Source organism: Arachis ipaensis, chromosome B10, assembly GCF_059453495.1.
Source record: "Arachis ipaensis isolate K30076 ecotype BB chromosome B10, ASM5945349v1, whole genome shotgun sequence".
In the NCBI taxonomy this organism is placed as follows: domain Eukaryota; kingdom Viridiplantae; phylum Streptophyta; class Magnoliopsida; order Fabales; family Fabaceae; genus Arachis; species Arachis ipaensis.
Genome location: NC_142435.1, coordinates 27,306,340 through 27,314,989, shown reverse-complemented (window position 1 = coordinate 27,314,989; position 8,650 = coordinate 27,306,340). Strand labels below are relative to the sequence as shown.

The 8,650-nt window shown below is 39.3% G+C and overlaps 1 non-coding gene across 1 annotated transcript; it reads left to right on the top strand.

Annotated features, from left to right (window-relative positions):
* The first annotated feature begins 8,125 nt into the window (after positions 1-8,125).
* LOC148579488 (small nucleolar RNA R71) lies at positions 8,126-8,229 on the top strand. The gene has a single exon (XR_015899373.1). It is a non-coding gene; the product is annotated as a small nucleolar RNA R71 (small nucleolar RNA).
* Positions 8,230-8,650: the final 421 nt, after the last annotated feature.

The following is an 8,650-nucleotide window of genomic DNA, read 5'->3' as shown; positions in this document are numbered from 1 at the left end:
TTCGTACTTCCTGGGTGAATGGAAAACCCGCTGTTGTGAGCTTCCGACAACAACTCTTGTCTCAGACTCCCGACATCCGGCACACAAATTCTCCCTTTATACCTCCACAATCCTTCATCATCTTTAGTAAACTCTCCATGCTTCTACTTGCCAACCGGTTGAAATAATTGCTGAAGTCCTTGCTCATCTTGCTGAGCCTTCTGAATTCCTGGCTTAAACGTACTCAAAATCTGCAACTGGTTCAAACAAGCTCTTTTGGAAACTTCACCAATATCCAACTTTTGATGTACAAACTTATCCACTAACTCCTCTTTTTTGATCCTCATCCAATCAATTGTCAAAGACTTCCGACTCAATGCATCCACCACCACGTTCGCCTTTCCAGGGTGATAACTCAGTTTGAAATCATAATCCTTTAGAAAATCCATCTACCTTCTTTGATGCATATTGAGCTCTTTCTGATCAAAGATGTACTTGAGACTCTTATGATAAGAAAAGACGGTAAACCTTACTCCATACAAGTAGTGCCTCCAATTTCTCAATGGAAACATAATCGCCACTAATTCCAAGTCATGAGTTGGGTAATTTACCTCATGTGGTCTCAGCTGACGCAAAGCGTAAGTGATAAACCATTATTTTATGATTTATATTGTGTTTAATTGTGTGGTTTTATCAAAACTTTACCCACTTATTCATATGATAAGCATGTATTTACAATTCCTTCCCAAAATCACTCCATGGTTGAAAACTTGCTTCCTAGAGACTTTTAATTATGTATTTTAATTCCTCTTTATCCCATTCGATGCCGTGATTTGTGTGTTAAGTGTTTTGGGCTTCATACGGCATGAATGACTTGGAAATTGGAGAGAAAGCTTGCAAAAATGGAAGAAACACAAGAAACCAAGGAAATGATCAGCGAGCAATGACGCGAGCGCATGGCCCACGCGAACGCGCGAAATGGAGAATTCGCAATGACGCGGACATGTGCCTGATGTAAACGCGTGGATTGGAGTCTACACGAATGACGCGTTCGCATGAACCACGCAAACGCGTGGCAAGGAAAAACGCTGACTGACGCGAACGCATGGACAACGCGTACGCGTGACCTGCGCATTCTGCAAAAATAACAGAATACGCTGGGGGCGATTTCAGGCCACTTTTTGACCCAGTTTTCGGCCCAGAAACACAGAAGAAACCTAGGAAACATGCAGAAACTCAACACGCATCCATACACATTCAGATTCATCACATTAGGATTACTCCTAGTTTTAGATCTAAATTTAGAGTAGTGTTACATTGATAGTTTATTGCTTTTGCTTGGATTTTTGGATGCTGGAAGTCATTATCTCCGTTAAAGACATTGCTTTAGTTTGTTTCTTTATTCCCTTATTTTTAATTAGTTACTCATTGACTCTATTCAATTAAGTATGTTACATTTTGGATTTATTAATATATGAGGTTATTTTTATCTTAATTAATTTTAATTCTCTATTTTATTCTTATTAATTATGTCTTCCCATAATTTTATGATTATTAATTTCATGTCAATGGAGTAGAATTCCAACTTGACATGAGGGTTGATTAAGAGGTGATACTTGAGTTGGAATGCTCAAGTGCTTGGTTAAACTGGACGTTGTTAGCTAACTTCATACTTATTAACACTAGACCTCCCCAAGGGAGAGGGCTAGGACCTGAGAGTAAGGGTTAGTTCAATCACCATACCTTTTCTTATTTAGTAAGGGGTAATCGAGTGAGAACAACAACCCTTTTACACCACACTTGAGAAGATCCCAACAAGAATAGAAGTTCCACTTAATTATTCCCCCAGTCAAGGCCTTTTATTCAGAATATCAATAATTATTTTTAGTTTATTTTTATCGCCTTAATTCACAATTAATTTAATTACTTATTGTCAAACTCAACTTTCTGGGAATTTTCTGATTAATAAATTAGCACTCTTTCCTGAAACTCGTTGGGAGACGACCTGGAACTCATACTCCCAGTATCTTTATTTCTAAAATTGTGACAATCCTTTCTAAATTGGCGAGACAGATCTTAGCCGGTTAAGAGCTATACATACAATGCTGTTTTCTTAATTGAAATCTCTTAATTGGTTAACTTTTGCCATGCATCAATTTTTGGTGCCGTTGCCGGGGAGTTGCAATAGTGTGCTAAATTATTAATTAGTGTATATATTTTATTTTTATTTGCATATTTTATTCCTGTTACCATGAGTTACATGTCTTTCTCATTGAATGACGCATTCATTGCCTGATCCGAGTTTAGTCCCATTTGATCCTGAAATTGAAAGAACTCTTTCACATATTAGACAAACTCGATGTCGGTTAGCCTCCGAGGGTGGTGAAGTGATTACTATCAATTCACCAGTCTCATCTGAGGGCGAATCTAAACCGCCATCTGAGAGTGAGACAAGCTCATTTACTTCTGATCCAGTTGATTCACGTGCAGGAAACATGGCAGCACCTAGGAAGATTACACTCCAAGAGGCAAGAGCCCCAGATTTTACACTGCAGCCGTATCAAGTGCATCGCCCAACTGCAGCTGTAGATTTTGAACTAAAAACCGCACTGATCAACTTGATGCTCAAGTTTCATAGCTTACTGGTGCGGTATTTTTATAACCACACTTACTAACCGGCAAGTGCACCGGGTCGTACCAAGTAATACCTTACGTGAGTAAGGGTCGATCCCACGAGGATTGATGGATTAAGCAACAATAGTGTTTGATAGGATTAGTTAGACAGACAGAAAATAGTGTTAAGATGCAATATAAAAGACATTAAACAATATCAAAAATATTGAAGAAAGGCAAGTAATTAAGATGGGAACAATATATGGAGAAGATAGTTAAGGTTTCAGAGTTATCTATTTTTCCGGATGAACTTTTCTTACTAACTAATTTAATTATGCAGGATTTAATTTATGACAAATTGTATGTGACTAGACCCTAATTCCTTAGACCTTCCTAATCTCCCCTAAAATTCATTAACTGCCAATTCCTTGGTCAATTAATTCCAATTAGAGGGTGATAATCAATTTCTAGTTTATATGCCACAAAAACTCTAATTATCCAAGAGGTAAAAGGATTATATGTCACGTATCCTATTAAATTCAGATAATTAAAATTTAGGAGAAATAGTTTTCAAGCTGTTGTTCAGGTAAAGAGCTTTTCCAAGTTTTATAAGAACTCAAATAGAAAGAGGGTCATACTTCCGTTCCACCCAAATTCATAAAATAAAGAGCGAAAACAATTCTTAAATTATAAATCCACACATAAATTAAAATAGTAAAAGCAATAAAATTAATCCATAGAAATAGACAGAGCTCCTAACCTTAACAGTGGAGGTTTAGTTGCTCATGGAAAAGAGAAAATAAGAAATCAGGTCCAAATGTACCCCCTTCCAATCTGATGGCATCAGATCCCTTTTTATAACTAATTCTAATAAATTTAAAATCTAATATTTAAAATTAAACTTAAAATAATATCTTTTCCTAATTTAAGATTTGAATTTAAATTTGAATTAATTAACAGATCTTCAGTTGATGGGTGGGGACCACTTGATTTGTCCATTCTGCAGCTTCTAATATGTGATTTATGGGCTGGAAACTGGGTCAAAACAGCCCAGAAATCGCCCCCAACGTTTTTCTACTTTTTCTGCACGTGGCGCATGTGACGCATCCGCGTCGTCCATGCGTTCGTGTCATTTGTGCAGATTCCAGTCCACGCGTTCGCGTCAGGCACGCGATGGCGTCATTGTGATTTCCTCCATTCCGCGCGGTCGCGTGAGCCATGTGTCCGCGTCGGTATTTGCTGGTCATCTCCTTGGCTTCTTCTCTTTCTCTGCAGAAACTTCATCAAATCCATCCGAATGCTACCTAAATTAAATAAAATTTCACAAAACTCAAAATAGCATCCATAGTGGCTAAAATATAATTAATTCTTAATTAAACTCAACAAATTAGATGCAAATTCACTAGGAAAAGATAGACAAGATGCTCACGCATCACAACACCAAACTTAAACTGTTGCTTGTCCTCAAGCAACCAAAACTATTATAAGCTTAGGATGTGAATTTGCATGAGAATGAGAGTTTGATTAAGCTCATTTCTCTTCTTATAGTGGGGTTTACATCTGCAATCCTGAACAGTTTTGGCATCTCCCTTTATCCTTTGAAGTTCAGAATGATTGGCATCCATAGGAACTCAGAATTCAGATAATGTTATTGATTCTCCTATTTCAGTATGTTGATGCTTGAACACAGCTACTTTATGAGTCTTGGCCATGACCCTAAGCATTTTGTTTTCCAGTATTACCACCGGATACATAAATGTCACAGACACATAACTGGGTGAACCTTTTCAGATTGTGACTAAGCTTTGCTAGAGTCTCCAGTTAGAGGTGCCCAGAGTTCTTAAGCACACTCTTTTTGTTTTGGACCACGACTTTAACCGCTCAGTCTCAAGCTTTTCACTTGACACCTATACGCCACAAGCACATGGTTATGGACAGCTTGATTTAGCCGCTTAGGCCAGGATTTTATTTCTTTGGGCCCTCCTATCCTTTAATGCTCAAAGTCTTGGATCCTTTTTTTTTACCCTTTGCCTTTTAGTTTAAAGGGTTATTGGCTTTTTCTGCTTGCTTTTTCTTTTTCTTGTTTTTTTTTTCTCGCAAGCTTTGTGTTTTTCACTGCTTTTTCTTGCTTCAAGAATCAATTTTATGATTTTTTAGATTATCAATAACATTCTTCTTTTTTTTTCATCATTCTTTCAAGAGCCAACAATTTTAACATTCATAAACTTCACTATCAAAAATCATGCACTGTTCATGTCATGCTTTCAGAATCACAGAAAATACCACCACATTTAAGTAAATCCGACAATTTTTAAAATTAACTCAATTTCTCATGCAATACATCACTTCTTTTTCTTTTTGATTTCAAGTTTAGTGGGAAATACATGAGACATCTTTTAGAATTAAAGTACTTAACAGAAAAATTAAACTATAACCTATGAATCTACTAATAAAGGATCATGCAATAAACAAAACAAAGTAGCAGGAAACTGGAACATAACATAGAAAAAGAGGGGAGGAATAAAAAATGAAAGGAACTCAACCACCTTAATTATCCTAGCGGTTGCTTTATTCTTCAGGTTGTGCTCCTTCGCGAAGATGATTCGCCTCCCTTTTGTACTAGAAAGCCTATAAGTGCAGCGTCAACACCAAACTTAAAGGTTTGCTTGTCCTCAAGCAAAGAAGAACTGAAAATAGAAGAGACAAATATTAAAATGAAAGAAAAGAATAAAAGGATAAGAGAATAAGAGAGAATTAGGATTGGGAGAGAGAGAGAAAGAAAACTAGGCGGCGCAAGCGACGCGTTCGCGTCAATGACGCGATAGCGTCAGGCACGCGTTCGCGTGGATGGCCATATATGCAACTGACGCGAACGCGTCAGTCACGCATCCGCGTGACCAAATTTGTGCTTTTAGCACACTTCTTGCCCCAAGCTGGCACAACTCTCTGCCCAAACGCTCTTTTACGTCGAATTTGCAGGTCACGCGATCGCGTCAGTGACGCGACCGCGTGAATGACGAAAATCACAAACGACGCGAACGCGTGAGGTATGCGATCGCGTGGGATCGTTTGTGCGAAAGGCTCCATTCTGGTGCCACTCCCGCGCAACTCTCTGTAACTTTTTATTTTTTTCTTGCACCCCTAGATGACGCGTTCGCGTCAGCGACGCTGGCGCGTCGGGTGCTTTTTTTTTTTTAAATTATAGCTTGAGGTGTTCGGTTCCTGGAAGAACATAGTTGCATAATCAGAAAATTAGTAAGAACTCAAAAAAAAAAAATAAAATAAAATAACTAAAAAACTACTACTACGAAAAATAGCTAAGGATACGAATTTATCGGGTTGCCTCCCGACAAGCGCTTCTTTATCGTCACTAGCTTGACGGTCAGCTCCTCTAAGGAGGAGGATCATAGGGGCTCAGCTCTTCACCCCTTACTTTGAACTTCTTTCCTGTGTCTCCATAACGTAGCTCAATATGCTCCAAAGAGAGGATTCTGATTACTGTATAAACCCATGCTGGATTGCTGGTCAACACCACCTTCATTCCTGTGGAGAAACCTTCAGTGGGGATCTTTTTGTTTCTCCATCCTCTGGGTATTTTTTTCTTTTTGGGGACCTCCTCTTTGGTGGATGATGCAGTTCTAACACCAAACTTAGGTTTGATGTCAGGCGGAATTTTATCGGTTGTCACCACAGGAGGTTTGAGTTGCAGATTCTGCTGTGCATCATCAGGGGGTTCTTGAAGGTTTGGATCAATAAGCTCAGTCTGCATGCACCTCTCTTCACCTGTTGAATGTACATCTTTGAAGACATGAAAGACCAGTTGCTCATTATGCACTCTAAGCACTAATTCACCCACTTCTACATCAATCAGAGCTCTTCCAGTGGCTAGGAATGGTCCTCCTAGAATTATAGAGGCATTCTCATCCTCCCCTATGTCAAGAATCACAAAATCTACTGGGAGGAAGAACTTACCCACTTTGACCAAGATATTCTCCACTAATCCGTATGCTGGCTTCATAGATTTGTCCGCCATCTGTAATGCTATTTTTGTGGGTTGTGCCTCTTGGATCTGCAGCTTCTTCATCACCGACAAGGGCATTAAATTGATGCTTGCTCCCAGATCACATAACAGTTTCTCAAAGGTTGTGCTCCCAATGGTGCATGAAATTTGAAAGCTCCCTGGATCTGGCATCTTGGCAAGTTATTCTGAATGACAGCACTAGATTCTTTAGTTAGGACTGCTATCTCATCTCCCTTTAAATGCTTTTTCTTTGACAACAGCTCCTTCATGAACTTGACATAGATAGGCATTTGCTCTAAAACCTCAGCAAAAGGAATATTGATTTGTAACTTTCTGAAGATTTCCAAGAACTTTGAAAACTGCTTGTCCTTGGTCTCCTTTTGAAGTCTCTGAGGATACGGCATCTTAGGCTTGTACTCAGGAGCCTTTGGCAGTGTATGATAAGTGTCAAGAGAGCCTGGGAATGGGTTGTCTGCATGCTTTGGAGGGGCGTGCTCTACTTCTTCCTTCTTCTCATTTGGAGCTTCTTTTTCAACTAGCTCTTCATTGGCCTTGGTCTCAGAGCCAGCTACTTTACCACTTCTCAATTGAATAGCCTTGCAATCTTCTCCTGGGTTCACCACTGTATCCTCTTGAAATATACTTGCAGACTTCTCAAGTATTTACTTGCTCAGTTGGCCCACTAGCACTTCTAAGTTTCTAATAGAGGTTCTAGTTTCTTGTATAACTTGTGCTTCCGTACTTGCCACTTGTTCACTTATTATGGTGATAGCCTTGCATTCCTCTCTTGGATTTGGAATTGTGTTACCAGGAAGGCTATTAGTGGTCCTCTGATCAATTTCATTAACCTTTGTGGCTAATTGACCCATTTGAATCTCCAAGTTTTTGATGGATGCTCTGGTTTCCTGTCTAAAACCTGTCAATATTGCTTCCAAATCATTCTTCTGCTGGAAATCACCCTGAGAACTATTGTTGAAGTTCTGAGGTCTCTGAGGTTGGTCCCTCCACCCAAAGTTTGGGTGATTCCTCCATCCCTGGTTGTATGTCTTAGAATATGGATCATTGTTGGGATTTCTAGGACCACTCCCCATGTAATTCACCTGTTCAGAAGAAGGTTGAGCATAATCATAATTATCATTTTGCATAAAGTTACCTGCCATGTCATAGGAGACTTCCTGTGGTGGATTTTGGGTGTTGATAGCTGAAACTTGCATGCCACCCATCTGTTGAGTAAGTAGATTTATTTGCTGAGACATCAGCTTGTTCTGAGCAAGAAGAGCATTAACAGCTTCTACTTCCAACACGCCTCTCTTCTGAGCGGTCTCAGAGTTCACAGGATTCCTGTTAGATGAGTATAAATATTGGTTACTTGCAACCAATTCAATCAGCTCAATAGTCTCCTCTGGTGTCTTCTTCTTGTGCAATGAACCGCCTGCAGAGGTATCTAAGCTCATCTTTGACATCTCTCCTAAGCCTTCATAAAAGGTATCCAGTTGGGTCCACTTGGAGAACATGTCAGGAGGGCATTGCCTAGTCAGTAGCTTGTATCTCTCCCAAGCTTCATAAAGAGTTTCACCATTCTTCTGTCTGAAAGTTTGAACCTCCAACCTGAGCTTAGCCAGCTTCTTTGGTGGCAAAAATTTAGTGAGAAATTCAGTAACGACCTTTTCTCAAGTATTCAGACTCTCCTTTGGTTGGGAATCTAGCCATTGCTTTGCTTTATCCCTCAGAGCAAACGGGAAAAGCATGAGTTTGTACACCTCTGGATTCACTCCATTTGTTTTTACAGTATCACATATCTACAGAAAATCAGATATGAACTGATTTGGATCTTCATGAGGAAGTCCATGATACTAGCAATTCTGTTGCACCAAGGTGACCAATTGTGGCTTCAACTCAAAGTTGTTTGCATTTATAGGAGGTACCACAATACTTTTTCTATAAAGATCCGCAGTAGGGGCAGAATAAGAGCCAAGCACTCTCCTCTGTTGATCATCCCCATTCGGATTTACCACATTGGCATTAGCATTATTATTT